The sequence below is a fragment of the Lissotriton helveticus genome, chromosome 5_1, assembly GCF_964261635.1.
Source record: "Lissotriton helveticus chromosome 5_1, aLisHel1.1, whole genome shotgun sequence".
NCBI classification, from domain to species: domain Eukaryota; kingdom Metazoa; phylum Chordata; class Amphibia; order Caudata; family Salamandridae; genus Lissotriton; species Lissotriton helveticus.
Genome location: NC_136065.1, coordinates 1,769,559,145 through 1,769,577,637, shown reverse-complemented (window position 1 = coordinate 1,769,577,637; position 18,493 = coordinate 1,769,559,145). Strand labels below are relative to the sequence as shown.

The following is an 18,493-nucleotide window of genomic DNA, read 5'->3' as shown; positions in this document are numbered from 1 at the left end:
TCCAAGTGTTACATAGGGGACCCACAGCCCAATTAAAAGTCAATGGCAACTATACACTTTCTTTTAATATACAGAGGGGGACGCGGCAGGGATGCCCTTCTTCCCCTTTGTTATTTGCTATATATATGGATCCCTTTTTACGGCTACTCTTGGCTAATAATGGAATTTGTCCGGTCGTTAGTCAGGGGCTTGAAACGAAAATCCTTGCTTATGCGGATGACATGGCTATTATCACTACTGACCGACTTATGGCACTGGAATCGGTCTATCGCCACAGAGTATGGTACGTTCTCACGCTACGCACTTAACAGCTCTAAGACCCAAATAATAAAGAACCAGTGGATAACCTGCGAAGACTCTCGTGTGGTTGACTCGGCAGTATACCTTGGTATACGGATTACAGCAGATCTGGAGAAATTGGTGGTTAAAATTATGGAACCAGTGGTTAGAAAAGCAAGAGGGGATTTTGATAGATTGAACAATCTCCATCTGTCCCTCGTCGGTAGATGCAACATCATTAAAATGCTGTTTTTACCAAAGATATTGTATCTCTTTAGGGCAATCCCATTAGAATTCCAGAGATCTTGGTTTGTTATTTTGGAGGGTTTAGTTAATCGATTTATGTGGGCACAGGGGAAAACTAGGCGGGCACTTAGATGTATGTCTTTACCACGAGAACAAGCATTTGCAATGCAATAGGTCTCGCATTTACGTAAGTTTGAGCTTTTGGCATTGTAAATGACAATGTCTTTTATTTATGTTTTTGTTTGTAAAACAAATAAAAGGCATTGTCATTTGCAAAGCGACTAGCTTAAACTCTCGCAAATGCGAGACCTATTGCATTGAAAATGTTTGTTTATGAATGTAACCTTTGTTCATCAGGCCCACAAGATCTAAAAGCAAACCTACAAATAACTCTTATACCAGTCACACATGCCACCAAGCAAACAGAGAGCAAGACTGACCTCTTTAGGGGATTTTGAGTTTCAGAATTAGTTCATTTAGCAACTTGCAGAACAAGTTATTCACAATCGCAGTTAGCACACTCGAGGTGTCGGCCGCCGCTGTGCGACAGACTGAAGCCCAGCCATCGCCTGGTTACACCATCTACTATGAGGTAACAAGATGTATGTAGTCTTTTAAGTAATTAAATGCCGACTCGAATTTGCGCCAGATTCTCTGGGGTAGAAGTTTTGGGAGGGGGGGGGGGGTGAGGCTCAGAGCGCTGCCGCCATGGAAAGAGTTAATGTGCGCACATAAGCGGTACCCGAATTTAGATGGGAGGCTCTTACCACCGGCACACGGTGCTCCAAGTCTTTAATAATAGAGTAAAAAAACGCCAAGGCGCTCAAAGCCCCGGCCCTCGCAGAGCACCGCGTCCAGCAGCAACCACTTCGACGCAGAGGCTGGAGGAACGTTTTTATATGCTGCGCTCTGGCTCCAGGCCCGCCCTCCTAATCTATCTTGAACAGCTAGTGAAAAAGCAGGGCCGCACTGCTAAATCGGTACACCTAGTCAACATAATTATAGCACTTGCCAGATGTTTGCTATTTTCAGTTGATAAAGGCGGCAATGCTAAAATAAAATGAAAACATTCATCAGCACTTTCCTCCCACTATTATAAATAAGAACAAGTGTTCTGTGGCGTGCTTCTGCCACTCGGTGTGGCCCCGCAAATATTCAGTTTGTAAAAGGCTTATGTATACAGCATTTTCGTGGTTCAGCACACCGTTCGAATTTTTTTTTTTCTACGGCCCCTCAGCCCTTGCCAAGGTCTGTATTCATAGTTTCACAGCGAAGGAAACTGGAAACATCGAGGCGACGACTAGAACACCTTTTTCATTCCATAAAGTTTACAGCTGTTTTGAAACAGGAGTCTCGCCAAAGGCTGACGCGTGACATGACCGTACAATAACTTCAGAAAATGTACAGATTTAGGTGAGGGCTTTCTGGAAGCTACTCATGTGTGAAACAAACACGAGCGCCCTGCGGTCTTGCCCTGTAAAGAACAACTTGTTTGACAAACCTCCATAGCGGATCCTACATAAAGCACCCGGTTGCCACGCATGGGCACGGAGCACTATAAAATGCACGAAAGAGCAATGAGAACAGCATGGTACTGCAACTGCACTTGGCAATTAATAAGAGAGGGACAACGACAACTCATAACGGCATAGAAAGCTACCGTCTGGTTGTTTTGTTTATTTTATGGGGGGCACTACCTGAGGAGGGGTTGTGAACGCAGACCACAGTATTGCAGGAAGGAACGAGCGGGTAGAGACATAAATGCACAAAATATCACAGACCCCGCAAAGCCCATACATCATTACCCTGCCAGCATGCAAGGTCCAGGAGCAGTCAGCGAGACAAGAAACACTATGTTCTACAGCAACTTCCAGGACATGGTAAACTTGGCAGCAATGCACCCTATTTTCATTCTCGGCTTCCTTGATCTCCTCCATCCTCTCTAGTAACCTTTTCCTTCATCTCTATCAAGCTTCTTCCCTCGTTATTTCTGTATAACCTTCTTTCGTTCAATACCATCTTCTTGGAGTTATTTTCACTTACACTCCACTTTCGCCTCATTTCACCTGGTATGTCAACTACATCCCTGTTGAAGGTTTAATGTACATTTTGCCGTATTAATCCCTCTTACCCATGGCCTCTTCTAGTCCTAGACTGGCTCTTTTGCCTGTCCCTCTCCTGACTCACCTTATCTTCTTTCTCTTGGTCTCTGCCTCCCGTCCCTCACTTTTCAGCCACTCTTCCCTTCACCTCCTCTCAAATACCAGCCCCCTGTGCAGCCGTCCCCTCACCTCCCACCGCTCCGCCTCCGTGCCACCAGCACCCGCAGTGCATTCCACATCTTGCTTTGATTTCTGTGGTAAATGTCTTCTCCACTGTTCTTCTCTGGATAGACTGTACTATGATATCTGTGACATCATAGAATGCCTGGGTGTCCCTCTAGCTCACAGTGCCTCTCTGTGGTAAATGTCTTCTCCACTGTTCTTCTCTGGATAGACTGTACTATGATATCTGTGACATCATAGAATGCCTGGGTGTCCCTCTAGCTCACAGTGCCTCTCTCTAACCTTGTGTGGCAGTTGGTTATCTGAGGCTGAGCTGCTTACAGCTGGCTCCTGGTGGGGTCTTACTTCTGTACTTAATATCTTGGAAGGAACTTACAATAAAGAATCTTACTTATACAGTTGGACTGTGCACCATTCATTTACCACAATTTCCATCTATGACGTCACATCCCCTCACTTCCTCCTCTCGGACCAGAATACCCCACTGCACCGAGCTGACTCCAGCCTCGCCCTCCCTGCACTGTGTGGGATTTATTCACTCACCTGGGGACTCTCACGTTCTGGCTGTGGATTCGGTTTATTTCCTCACGTTACCTCTAGGTGCTATTTTTCTCACTGTTTATTCACCTGAACATCTTTGTATTTCCGCCATTGTATCATAAGTTATTTAAACAGTATATTCATTCTCCGGCATGACCCTAAAGTTTGCTGTTTGTAAGATTGTGTCCCATTGCTGCATGCATACTTGTCATATACCCATGAAGTGCGAGAGGCTTTCAGTCAGCCCTCTTTTTCACCCACTAACATCTCTAAGCTTGCTGGGGGTTGTCAAGGTATTTCCCCATTAAAAGTATGCGCCTAGAAGTCGCAGAACACTAAAACACTTGGATTTAAAACACACTTCTTTACAGTCTCCCTCATGAATAGGGGACATTTCACAGCTCTGTATGACATTGAGTGATCGGGTGACTTCAGGTCATTGGGGAAACATGTTACAATTAATGGATTTTTATTCAGTCAGTGCATTCTGGGATGTGTAGTCTTGCTTTTCACTAAGTAAATCACTTGGGTTAACACACTTGTGGTATTTCAGTGGTAAGGAGTAAATCTGGTCACCATATGTAAGTACAGCTGTTGAGCAGAGTTCTCAAGTTTCTCAGGTCTGTGCATAAGTAAATAATCGAATCAGTGTCTTTTCTTTACATTCTGATAGTTATAGCCCTGTATATTCAATAATAAATTCAAGAACTCGGGTAACAAAACGCAAAGACAAGACAGGTATTGAAAAACTCACCACTGCAGCCTGGCTTGGACAGGAAGCCAGGCAACCTGTGTTGGGACGGGGGCGGGGCCGCAAAAAGACAGGATGCAGACGGGAGCCTACCCCACGCTCCTGTGCCCGTGAAGCCAGCTGTAAGATTTGCGTGTGAGCTAGCGGGGCTCCCGTGCTTGTGGAGAGCCTCGCCTGTTGCAGAGACTGACCCGTTGGCTGCCGAGGGAGAGAGGGACACACGGAAAGACCCCGGGGAGTGTGAGTGGGGACAGGCCAGATGTGTGTGTGTGTGTGTGCGTGTGTCTGTCTGTGTATGCGCGTGTGTGCGCGTGTGTCTGTGCATGTGTGCGTGTGTCTGTGCGTGTGTCTGTGCGTCATGATCCATTGTGACTGGGAACAGCATGCTGGAATCGGAGCGTGCGTTCACAAGCGTGACCTGATCCGATTCTGGCATGCTGCGCGTGCCCATCTCTTGTCTCCTTGGAAGCACAGCCGCCGACAATAGGTCTCCCTGCGACAGGGCTTCGCCCTGCATCGCAGGTGCGAGACCTAAAAAGGGGGTTTCTCGGTTCCTGATTTTCTAAGTTATTATTGGGCAGCCGCCTTACAATATATGGGGATACTGGTTGGATCAAGCTTAGGGGATATGGATGTGGAAGGTTAAACTGATCTTCCAGATGTCTATAAATTGTTACTGGGAGATAATGCAGAGAATTGCTTTTTTAAGTTTATAGAGCCAAGTTATTACAAGAGGACAAAATGTAAGACCCTGATTGCGGGGGGGTGGGGGTTTAAAAGGAAGATCGGCTTGGGGAGACAACTACTATACGGTCCTATATATGAATCCCACACTCCCAGGAATCTTCTCAGATGAGATGATGGCAGGGTGGACCAGGAAGGCGATTCGAAAGATTGATGAACTAATTAATAATGTAGGGTTTCGCCAATTTAGCGATTTGCAGATAGAGTTTAAGTTAGAAAGGGTCCATTTGTTCAAATATTTACAGTTGCGTAGCTTTTTCGGCAAACAAAGCGGTGGGGCGAGCGGTTTTGGTAGTAGTGTAATAATTGACACCATTAAAGGCCGGACCAAGGGGGCTATCAAGGTGATATATGGAGAATTGATCAATTTAAAACCGGATGATTTGCCTAAACATGAGGCTAAATGGGTAGAGCGGGTGGGTGCCGCTCCCAATGCAGTTTTGAAATCTTTAGAGTTAGCCCAGTTGGTTTTATGCTCTGCTAGTCTTCAGGCTCAACATTTTAGAACTGTCTTCTCCTTATATTATACCCCAGCCAGAATTGCACAATGGGGTGGAGTGTCTGGGATCACATGTCCCAGATGTGGTGGGCTGGAGGCAGATCTGGTTCATATGTTTGCTTCGTGTCCGCGGCTACAGGGAATTCTGGAATCAATCACAGAATATTTAGACCGCTCTCTTGGGGGAAAAGTTGTATTAACTCCTGTATTAATTTTGTTAGGGATAAGTAGCATGAGTGAGACAGGGGCTGCCCATCGCTTTCTCTTTGTATCCATGGGAGTGGTAAGGATTAATATTGCCTCTGCCTGGCTAGATCCTTTCCCACCCACATTTCAGCAATGGTTGGCTCGATTGCTCTCTACATTTATGCTGGAGAGAGCAATATATGAAAGAAAGGGAAAGAAAGCGAAATTGCTGGGGCAGCAAATCTGGGCTCCTCTTACAAGATGGAAGGCAGCGGTTTAATTGAAATTAATAGAAGTGGGACAAGCCTGGTTAAAACTGGCGAATATCATTTGAAAACGAGATGTGTGTTAACGCAATTTTCTGTATTTCTCCTTAATGTTATCATTTTTATTTAATATATATTTGGATACATTTATTTGAATTAGAAGCCGGTTGGTTGCACAGATTATGCCAAAAGAAATCCCCTCACCCCAACTCATCTCCATAAAGTTAGTTCTAAATAGCTCACTGGTAAATGTTTCTGGCAACAGATCCCCGGCAAAAAAGAAAAACAATTGGTCAGCTTACCACTGGACAATAAAAACACATAACTCCAAGCCATAACAATAATTGCTAGATCTGTGCCCTGGACTTCACAAACCATGCAACTGCTATTTGAGCACATATATACATTTTCATAATAGTGGTTCTAGGTCATGTTAATTATTATGATTTCTGTGATAAATGAACGCTAGTGTATTCTGTTTAATGTTTCAATTGATAGGAATTCTCTGTCAGGGTAAGGATTATGTTTGGTCTTTGACATTTAAATTATTTAAAATTGCAATACATAAAATTAAGCAGTTTTTTTTTTAAGTTCCTTCGTTTATCTATTTAACGTAGAAAATGTTTCTCCGTTCCCAATCCTCTGCTCAGCCTTCTCTTAAATTTCCATAAACAGGTCACAAGAGAGGTTACATGTCGTCAAGTCCCAGACAGTCTCTTGTACAGCCAGGACTTTGGGAAATTTATTTTACATCTGAAACATCGAGCCAAGCAGGTGCAAAAGTCTGGTTTTGCTGATTATGCAAAACGAGCAATAGGACTGCTGTATCTACATTCATCAGGTTTACTCAGTAGAGTTACAAGTAGAAGCATAAAGCATAGCACTTGCTCTCTTGTCACTTGCTCTGCCCCTTCTCCTCTAAAGCTCCCAGCAACCACCGGCTAAATCCTCACAAATCCAGATTCTACATTACATCATACAACAATACTACATACCAGAAAGAACATTATACACATCTGCTGTTCCAACAAGAAAAAGTAGAGCAGCTACATATTATATTACATTATATAAAATACCAGAATGCACTTTATACAAGACAAACTAATTCAATGCACAAAGCTTGCACCCCCACACAGCCTGCACACAAATTAAATATACAATGAAAACCAGCCAAACACATCACCCACATCCCTCTCAACACCAACATAAATAACCAGAATATGGCACGAGATTAACATTTAACATTAGTTAACAGTGTACAGAGATATAATACAGCACACACTCGGCTCCATTAACCCAAACTAAAACAAGCATTTGCAATGCAATAGGTCTTGCATTACTGATAGTTTGAGGTATTGGCATTGCAAATAATAATACAACGCCATAGCTCATACTTTCAGTAATGCTAGACCTAGTGCATTGCAAATGCTTGGGTAGTGAGCCAGGAACAAGCATTGTATTTCTCAGTGCAGTACCGAAAGCTGCTCCTAGTGAGCAAGGCAACAGCACTACATGTCAAGGTGCAGTACCGAAAGCTGGTCCTCGAGGTCCCTAGTGAGCAAGGCAACAGCGCCATGTCTAGGTGCAGTACAGCAAGTTGCTCCTAGAGGTCCCTAGCGAGCAAGGCAATAGCACTGCATGTCTAGGTGCAGTACCGCAAGCTGCTCCTAGAGGTCCCGATTGAGCAGTTTTGAGAAGTTGCTGCTGCTACATTAAAAAGTAGCATTACTAGAATTATGTAATTCGTAATTTTACTTCAAGGCTTTGATAAGTGGGCCAGGTGTTTTGGGTTATGGCTATACCGGTTTGGTTTCAATAATTTCACCAACCTCTGAGCGAAAAATGCCCATCTTCACCAAAGGAAAGACTGAAACGGAGATGTAGATAACACGTAGGTAAAGCCTCTAACATTTTAACGAGACCTATTTCATTAAAAAGAAGCGGCTGCGATTGTCCCGGGATGCTTTAAAAGTGAAAGCACACATGGTGTGATGGAAGGCATGTTGTGCCCGCAGCAGGAGAAAGGCATTAAATAAAATCGTGCTTCCAGACTAAAGACGTACCATGTAACAACAGAAGTAAAAGGGCCAGTCCTCATGGAAGGTTACAAATGAAGACAAGGCGGTACCAAGGACGGTACTAACAAGCCTGTTTACGTATCAGAAGGCAGCATTTATGAAGGGCAATGGCACAAGCTCATGACAAATATTGGCAGAGAGTGGGCGAGGCTTCCATTGCATTGTCCAATACAGCATGCCTCGCAGAGCGAGCAGCACATGCGCACTGCCACTAGGCTCGACCTAAAAAAAAAAAAAAAAACTGGTGTGCATACAAAGCACACCATCATAACAGTGTGCATAACCTGCAAAAAATGTATCCTCTACTTCACCGAAGACTATAAAGACAAACAGCTTAAGCACAATTTAAAACACTAAACTAATATTTCGCCAATGCCCAGGAACAAAACCAGAAAATCTCTCAATAACGCAAACATTAGCAGACTCACTCTAAATGCAAGCAGCACATTTAAATTATGAAAAAGTAGTAAGCAAGCATCTATACAATATTTCTTTCAGAAAAATTCGGCAGACATCACACACACTAATGAATCCATATTCCTCCATCTTGGTCATGGACTTTAAAGACATGTTATGGACCTTCTTCTGCTACCTCAATACACTGGAAAGTAAGCACTTTCCTTAGTCTCACGTTTGACACTGTTCAGATTTCGCAGCAGCCGCACTCCCTCTTTGATAGTAAATGCTGAACTCCAACACTAAATCAGAAGATAACCAAAGATGGCATCATCACCCAGTGACACTAACAGGTTCAGGCCGACACAATGCGATGTAGACTTTCACTGCCACGCCTGTTTCTCCGAAACACATACACTAAATACTCTTTCCTTGATGGAAAATGAAAACCCTCGCCAAGTGACAGTAAACTCCTTGGGGTATTGGGCGGCTCACCAATTGATTTGTGAGTATTCCTGATACAGCACTTGGCTGCCAAGTTTCACAATTTACCCAACTCATAGAAGACATCATAATCAGACCACAAGCAACACTGGCGGCCTTTAACATTTTGAACAGGTGCAGCACTGAGACCAGGATTACACAGCACCCGATACACCAGCATTCAAAACCTTTTCAAAGAGACTAGTACCTGGGTGCCTTTCTAAAGCACAGTTACTTTAGCTGTGGCTGGGCTGTTTCAAATAACAATGACTTGCTGGATAAAGGCCAATACATGCAAAACCAAAGAAACAACACAAAGAGCAGGCCTCTGAGTGACAAGAGCAGGACTTTGATGGAATATCACCTAAGTGAGAACGGTGTAAGAACTTTATAATATATGAATTCACTCATCAACCTGTACATTTTTCAATGAGTTGTGCACGCTTTCTCGAGGTCTATAAGCAACAGGTCACCCATGCCTTAAGTGTACATGTTCTGTGAGCGATGACAGCTAGTACTAGACTGCTCTGCTGGATCCGTTCTGGAAGGAATGGAAGATGGCAGTTGCTGCTTTCTGTGAGAGACAAAAGATTGCTTTGCCAACTCTGTGAGGAGGAGAAACTTGCAATGCCGATGCACAATGTGTGCCTGTCTTGTGATGGGGAAAGCTTGCACGGCTGCTGCCATAGCTGTACATGTTCTTCGAATGAGCGAAGCTTTGCACGGTTTCTGCCCACGGTGTACCTGCTCTATGAAGAGAGGCTATATTGGATATACTAAACACACTTGCATAAGACATCCTATGAACCAAGGTATTTCACAATCTTTGATATGAGATACCTATTTTCCTGCGGAGGGCACCAGACTCCTTTGAGACAATATTCAAGTGACAAAACACTGACCTAAAATATAAGCGCGGGACCGCTGCGAAAGCCTCCAGTTCTTAAAGCTGTGGTAGGGGGACACCAGTCAAAAACATTTTTAGCTCACCCGCACAATTTTAAGGTAGGTCTACCAATTTAATAAAGGGAGAACATAATGTGGACATTACTTCACCCAAACTAGGCGACCCAGAACTCAGAGACTATACAACCTCTAGTCTAAAGAGTAGGACTCTAGGATGCTTCCCAATGCTTAAGGTGGACACAATTAATGAAGCATATCATGCTGGGTGGGTGAAGGTTCATCCTCAAATGAGTACATGAATGTATGGCAGTTCTGGAAAAAAGGTTGTCCGTTTCTTCCAGGAGTTTTGTGTTAATGTCTATTTAAGAAATGCCTACAACAGTCCTTTAAATCCTTTCACGGTCTCTTTCATGTGTTCGTTACTTGCACTATAACTGCCTGTAAAAGTGAAAATGCTAGATTTCATGTATGATGAGAATGAAAAAATAGCTAACATGCGGCTCTGTGTGAGGTATAAAAAAAAATTGAAAGGACAGATCACAATATTAGTAGAAGGGACCACTTTTAGATCAACACTGCTCTAGACAGTAAAACATTTCTTCACCATCCATAATTTATTTATTTTTTACAATCCACGTTTTCTGCTCTCTTGTCTGCCACATGACCTCTTATCACTAGTGGGGTGCATTTTCATCTTCTTTACCCTCTAATCTTGCTTGAATTTTTATGGTCTCTTTTTGAAATTACTTGATCTATATAGGCCTTCCCTTTTTCACCACATGTAGGTACACTTTCAAACCAACTCGTTACCAATTTTACAATCGAAAAAAAAGTCCCTTGAAGGTAAATTCAAGAAGAGTGATTCAGTATGAATCAGATAATCCCACAGGAGCGGTCTCACTTCCTCAGATATTACTCGTCTGAGACTCCCAACAGCATCCAGTCTTCAACGGAAACCTCACACACAGCTAATATAGCATTTAAAGTACCCCAAGAAAGCAGACAACTGCACTACGTCTAGTCAGGAAAGAGCAGCTATGCTTTCCTAGCTGCAGCGGCTCACGCCAGAGATCCTGACCAAGTAACCTTTAAAGAATGGAAGTGTGTATTTACATGGAATGCCCTGCTAATAAACATAATGTGTGTGCTATAGGCTATGTTAATTACCAACCTCCAGTTTTACGTTTGCGGAACGGGTGTGCGAGAGTGAGTGTAGTATCTAGCGGGTTGGTGAAAGTGTATGGGTGTATACTGGTGCATCCTGCCATCCCATCCCTCCCTTGGTTTTGTAAATGCCTTTCCATCCTATGTGAAACGCCTCACAATCATTTTATGGATACAGGTACCAGCCCTAGTACCACTACCTACCGAGTACCGCGTCTCGGACCGGGGCTAGAGGTTCTCTTGAGGAGGCGCTTCCGAGCCGGACTGCTGTAGCTCTCGCTGAAACAGATAATGCTACCCCTAACACGCAGCCTCGGAGCTAAGGATAGCAGCCCCCTACGAGCATCTACACACAGCTTGCTCCTGATATTGCTGGTCTGACTCCTGGGATGCTGCCCATCCACCACCCGGCAATGAGCGCGACTCGTGGATGATGCTTCCACCACCTCCGTGTCCTGAGCACCCTTATCCCATTACTTGGATGTTGGTCCTTTAACGCGTGCCCTGTACAATGCTACTAAAGGTAAACCTGCCCGCTACTTACACTCAAGCCGTCCGTAAATTCCCGTTGTCCGTTATTGATATTTTCAATAATAATTGATTTGTTCAGTACTTCCGGTTCGGTTCGTGTCATGGCCAATCCCATGGCTGAAAATATTCAGGGAGTGGGAGGGACTTGAAATGTAGACGATGACCTAGGATTGGAGCATTGTCGGCACCTCAACCAATCGTAATGTGCTGTGCGAAATTCCGACGTGCTCATTAGCTGTGGCGTGCACGCGACGTGTACCTCTGAGGAACAGAGACAGTATCTGTCTGACTCGTCTTACTGTAGTTGACAGGTGTGCTTGTGAGTGGATGGACGTGAAAGGGACCAGGCAGGCTAGTGGCCGAAAACGGGTCAGGCACGGATCCCAAACCACAATTTTAGCCGTGATCTGAGAAGTGGTCGCTGCCACGAGAGGCCGTGCTGCCGCCACTTCCATAATAAAGGTTGGGTGGGTAAAGTGGTGGTGTGGCGGTAATAGCAGCAATACGTGACAACTTTCTTAGAGTGCCAGGAGCTTGTTCCCAGGTTGAAGTTAGTCTGTGTTTCTGCCAGCAGCCTAGTCGCAGGTTGACATTAAAATCTTAATCGGACAGCTTAGTTTTCGCAGTCAGTATTTTATATAAAGCACATTCTAGTGATTGTATCTTAAATAGCTGAAACTATTCCGTAGGCCATCTAAGAGGCTTATTTACAAGCCCCTTGTGCCACTTTTTCCCATATTATAAGTGACGCACCGGCGGCGCAAGGGGCTTGTAAATAAGCTCCTAAGTGTTTTAATTACCACACAACACTGTCTGATCCTAATGACAGGTCAACAACCTGTGCTGTCATGCACCTCACAATGAACATTCTAACTGCCGTCCAACTCGATGACCTCACCTCCAGAACCCTCTTACCTCAACAGATGACATAAGTAGCATTCTCTACTATAAGCGAAAAGCTGGAAAGCCCACATTATAACGCATCCCTCCCATTCAAAGAACAACAAAAACAAAATAACTTCATAAACATTCAAATAGGATCATAACGTGTGTGTGTATATATATATATATATATATATATATATATATATATTACCTACTGGCGTAGTTATAGTTAGGACTTAGTTTCCATTGGAAATCCACAACATTCTATTTGGAATAACTTTGGCGCCGGTGGACGAATGTTCGTGAATTTCTCCAAGAAAATGGCCTACTCGGTTCCGCTCCTTCCCTGAAAGTTTGGGGGTGATTCGTCAAGTGGGGGCCGAGAAAAAGGGGGTCCCAAAACATGTTTTCCCCATGCAATTTTCCATAGGGACCTTTAGCCAGGGCTAAAGCCCGAACAGATGAACAGAATTACACAAAATTTGGCAGAGAGGTAGAGTTCTGTTCGCAGATTGTACTATTTGTTAAATGGTGTAAATCCGTTCAGTAGTTTCTGAGAAAATTGCAAGTAAAATCATAGCGATATCTAGAGACGGAGTTCAGCACGCGTACTGACATCTGTTCAATTACGAGCCCGAGCTGCATGCTGATTGGCTGTGAACTATCTGTCAACACTCGAAACCAGGAAGTGTTGGCGGCCATCTTGTGCCTCGCTAGAACCGAGTCAATAGAAAACAGTAAAACAAAGTTCAGAAATAAGGGAAGGGGGTAGGGTAGAGACATTCTGACCCTCTCGGCTTGCTCAGGGGTACATGGATGTTTAGGCTTTTTTTTAAAAGAAAAATCGCAGCGTACGCTTATGGAAATAGGTACAATTACGAGCAGGAGCTGCATGCTGATTGGCTGTCAATACTCCAAACCAGGAAGTGTTGGCAGCCACGTTGTTTGTCGGGAGAGCAGAGTCACAAGAAAACAGTAAAACAAAGATGAGAAATAAGGAAACGGGGCACGGTAGAAACATTCTGACCCTATAGTCTTGGTCAGGGGGTGGTATATGGATCTTTAGGCTCAATTTTTATTTTTTTAAAAATAAAAAATGGCGGAGTACTCGTGCAGTACTTGTACGCGGTGGAAAAGGTGAAAAAAAAATGAAAAGTCCGTTTTATTCATTAGGGGCGGGGGCAAATTACGGGGGCAATTTTTCTGCATAATGGGGGCTTGTAAGGTGCCCCGAGCACTGGGGAACGGCACTCCTTTGGTTTTATTTTGAAGTATGCGGGGGGGTTACGGCCCTACTCCCCGCAGGCTCGGTGAGCAGCACCTCTCGGGTCTTTTTAAAAAAAAATAATGTTTTGAGCTCTCTCTCTCTCCCCGTACACGTCGCAGGGAACGCCACATTTCTGGGGCAGTGATATGTAAAATGACCTTCCAGCTCCGGGTACCTGCATTGTCTGGAGTTTTTTATTAATGTTGGGAGGGTGGGCTTGATAATACGTCCTTGTTAATTGCCATAGAAGCCTATGTTCTGGTGTTAACATGGGCTTCTATGGCAAATAACAAGGCCGTATTATCATAGTCATTATCGCTGTTTTATCGGCAGTTTCTTGCCAATAAAACGGCGATAATTGTAACACCAGGCCTTGATAATATGCACCTAAGTTTGCTGGTCAAAAAAAGAGCAATGAGCCATATTATCAACAAAAGGCGAAACATTATCGTCGCTTTTATCGGCAGGAAACTGCAGATGAAGCGGCGATAATGGGCTTGATAATATGCCATTGTGAATAACCATAGGAGCCCAGGTTAACACCAGAACCTGGGCTGCTATGGGAAGTTACAAGGGCCTATTATCAAGCACATTATTGCCGCTTTATCGGCAGTTTCCTGTCGATAAAAGCGGCGATAATGTATCGCCTTTTGTTGATAATATGCTCCTTGATTTCTATGATAGTATGTAAAGCTTTCCTTTTTTTTGTGTAGCAGTTGTACTCTCTTTGCATGCTCAGCGTCGTTTCGAAGCCCACGTTTTCTTTTTCTTCAAGTTCAACAAGCAAACCTTTCTTTATATCAGTTAGTAAATCTGTCGCTTTCTTTTCCCGGTTCATGTGTGTCATCCGCTGCTGTACTTTTGTACAGTATTAATAGTCATATTTTTTATATATTTAGTTGAAAGGTAGTGGCAAGGTGCCAAACGTTGATTACGTACTCCGTCCACCGCCATTTTAGTAGTTTCTCACCGTTGTTTTTATTATATCTGTTAGTTAGAACTCAGTAGTTTTCAATCCTAGTCTTGAATATCTTACTATAGTATTTCAACATTATGTTTATTGTGGGCCGTCATACCCCTCCCCCACAAAATAAAAGAAGTATGCAGTTTTTTAAAATTAACTTTTATTAAACAATAAATATAAACAAAACTCAATTATAACTATATTAGAACTGAGCTTCGATTGGAATTCAATAGAGCATATTATCAAACCTATTATGCCTACTTTAGCGGCAGTTTGCTGCCGATAAAGTGGCGATAATTTGGTGCCAAGGTTTGATAATATGGTCCTCTCTACTATCATAAATAAAAGTTACACTACATTTTTACGAGTGCAGTGTACCTGGTACATTTTACTTGTTATAGTGCCGCATTCAAGTGGTGTCTATATGGAAGTGCCTACTGCGTTACTAACGTCCGTTATGCCGAATTATTTCTAATGCATTCCTATAAAGGATTTGTAGATCTAGGCCTCTGTGCTTACCGTTGTATAAACCTTGCGGCTAAACACCTAAGGAAGTAGACTTTCCAACTTCACTGGGGCTGTTCTTCTACACGTCCAAGGAGACAGCAGTGTCTAAGTTTAAGAGAAAAAGATAAATGATGTCACAGAGAGTGAGAGAGAGAAAAAGAGAGAAAACAACATTAAAACTGTGTCGCAGAGTCTGGAGTTGAGATTTTTACTAGAAAAGTTAGACGTATATTTACTAGCTCCTTGCGTCACTTTACCCATGTTAAAAGTGACTCAAATGTGGCCTAATAAGGTTGTGGATCTGTTTGACAGACTGTTGTAACGTATCTGTTGTCACTGTTCGGAGGTAATTATAGATTTTACAGAGAAGCTGCTGTACACTACGCACTCTGGGCCATAATATCAAGCCTGGTCTACAAAATTATCGCCACTTAATCGGCTGGAAAGTGTAGCTAAAGTGGCGGTAATGGGTTTGATAATATGCTCTATGGAATTCCAATCAAAGCTCATGTTAGATGTCCTTCACATCTAACATGAGCTTCGATTGGAATTCCATAGAGGATATTATCAAACCTATTATGGCCACTTTAGCGGCAGTTTGCTGCTGATAAAGTGGCGATAATTTTGTTGCCAAGGTTTGATAATATGGTCCTCTCTACTATCATAAATAAAAGTTACACTACAGTTTTATGAGTGCAGTGTACCTGGTACATTGTACTTGTTATAGTGCCGCATTCAAGTGGTGTCTATATGGAAGTGCCTACTGCGTTACTGACGCCCGTTATGGCGACTGGTTTCTAATGCATTCCTATGAAGGATTTGTAGATCTAGGCTGCTGTGCTTACCTTGTATAAAGCGTGCGGCCACCGGAGTTCACCATTCGACTTGAACTCTGCTTCTATACGTCAAAGTATATTCAATAAATTGCAGAGAATTCCATTGCTGTTGCTCGATAGGCCGTGGTTGCTTCTGAAGGATGTTTGCTGAAGGAAACAAAAGGATGTTTTGATTAGTCATCGTAAACTGAGTTGCGTAACTACTATCAAAAGTGAATTTTAATGTGGGTTCTTAATATTTCGTAGTTAGACTGTTGCAGCTCCAGCAAACAAAGGAAGATGAATAAGTTAATAGAGGCCTGGGAAGCCCTCGTGACGCAGAAAAAAAAATACTATCATTGACGCACAATTAATAATAATAGAGGCCTAAGCACGTGGCGTAGTACAGAATACGACACAGAAATTTATGCATGCACAATTTTTAAGATTAGATGTATATAGGACGTCGTGACTTATAAAGAAAGATGTCAATTATGTAAGTACAATTTAAAACCATTGAGGGGTAGGAAAGCCATATGAAGGATAAAAAAATAGCATTATGCATATACAATTAACAGTGGAGGCTGATGTTGTGACGTCTTGTCTTACCTTTGCTCCTGTCGTCTTTTGTCTTGTCTTGAAAGGCTGCGGTTTGGCTGAGTCTGGGGTGTTTTCGACAGTATGTCTGTCACCGCAGCACAGGCAGGCAAAAGAGAGCATGCTCACGTCAGTGCCCGCATTATATGGGAACCGCGGGGGCTGACCACACCAAGGCCAGGGCCGTCATTGGTAGCGTTTTCGCTGTCTGTAAGAATGATGGCCCTGGGGGACATGCCATTGGGTAATGTATTGGTCTCCAGGCTAAATGAGAGCAAGCATGCTAGGGGGTGGCATGTGGGTAGTGTGGGCAGGCGTGCACCGCGCATGTGCAAGTATGAGTGTGTGCACTAACAATTAAAAACAGAGAGAGATGGGGGCGGTATTATCATGTGCGCAGAGGCAGGCCCAGAATCGGATATGCAATGAGTCAGCACTTCTAATCATTCTCTTTAGCGCGCCCTGAGCTCTGATTTTCTGATTTGTCACTGAGAGGGTGATCTCACCATAGTTTGTTCTGCTCATCATACTCAGCGTGTACCCGTGCATACGGTACAAATATGCTTTGACGTTACGCGTCACATTAAAGCTTCCGTGTGATGTCATGTACGGCGTTCTGTACTCGAAAGGGGGCAATGTTTCTACTTGGTTTAAAACATGTATGTATTTAATGCACATACTAATGGCAGACATTTGGGATAACTGAATTTTTTTAATACTTGTAACAATCATATATTACTTTTAAAAAGAAATACACAAATCGCGGTAGAACATCATGCATACTCGTATTGAAAGAGCTGAGCAAGCGGATCATAAGCGTACGCAAAGCCATGTGACTTTAAAAGTAGAGATTTGATTGGTTCATAACTTTTCCTATTGCGACTGTTGAAAGTTCTGTCCCATTATAATTATTCGACTTTGACTTTCAGAGAAGAAGCATTTGTTCTGAGAATCTTCTCAAATAGAAGGAAGGTCACCATAATAAGAGCAATGGAGTCATCTTCCAGCAGTTCTTCAGAGGGAGATTTCATTCCTGAAGAACGTCCAAAGAAGAGGAAAGAAGCTCTAATTTGGAAACTTTTCACTTTTCAGAAGGTCAAAAAAAGGTTAATGCTCCAAAAGTAACCTGTAAAATTTGCCAAACAACTCTTTCAAGGGGTGATCCATGTAGTATACTGTAGTATGTCCGAAGCACTTGAATGTATCATATGTACATAAATATGTTACAAGTGTATGCCTCAATTTGCACTGCTGGTGAAAGGGCCTGGGTGAATTTGTATGTGTTAGGGCCTGATTTACAATCCCCTTGTGCCTCTTTTACACAGCCGTTGCGTCACTTTTGTGACACAGCGGTGGTGCAAAAGATGTGCCATGGTGTGCGCTATTAACAATGTGATGCATCTGGAGGGTGTATTACATTGTAAAGCGCTGCGCCAGAAGAGACTTTCTTGTGCAGAAGGGGGTGCAGCAAGGCCTCGTAAAAGTGAAATGTATAACATTTTATTCAGTGAGTTTTGAGCTTATGCTGCGTCAAAACCTTGCACGTGCTTGAAGCAGGTGTAAGGATTGATCCAGCATTGTGAGCATAGGGCCCCAGGAGAATTGCTGGAGCTGTGTTATACTTGCAACCGACGTCAAGCAATAATTCATCCAAAAATTACTTTGCAATTTAGTTTTGTTATTATTTTATAATAAGAATATGAAATATAATCTACAAAATAAAATAAATATAAATATTTATATAAAAAATATATGAAATTAGTATAAAAAGAAAGATATAATAATTAATACATTTATACATTATCATTTACAAAACCTTTGAAATTCACTGAAAAAACCATAGGTTTCACACACGTTATAGTTAGGAATTAGAATTTAAAAAACCTTGCAAATTCATTGAAAAAACCATAGGTTTTAATGAGTGGGTGAAAATTGATTTTAAAGTGCAAACATATGTGTGGAACAGAAAAGCAAAACACGTGCGGTGACAAGCGCATCCTGCAGTAAGAATCGGGATATTTTTTTTGCCGTATGAAAAAGACTGTAAGCACAGATTACAAAGAAAGCAGAGTTAAACCAGTCACGGAACATTTGCTAAAAGGCC

At 42.9% G+C, this 18,493-nt stretch overlaps 1 protein-coding gene across 2 annotated transcripts in view; it reads right to left on the bottom strand.

Annotated features, from left to right (window-relative positions):
- KANSL1 (KAT8 regulatory NSL complex subunit 1) overlaps positions 1-11,426 on the bottom strand; it is a 1,096,983-nt gene extending 1,085,557 nt beyond the window's left edge. Inside the window, exon 1 of one of the 2 annotated variants that reach the window (XM_078645034.1) lies at positions 11,368-11,426. The gene's annotated coding sequence lies outside the window, so the exon portion shown is untranslated. Of the gene's footprint in view, positions 1-11,027; positions 11,215-11,367 lie in introns of those variants that run through there. The other variant, XM_078645035.1, reaches the window with a different exon arrangement.
- Positions 11,427-18,493: the final 7,067 nt, after the last annotated feature.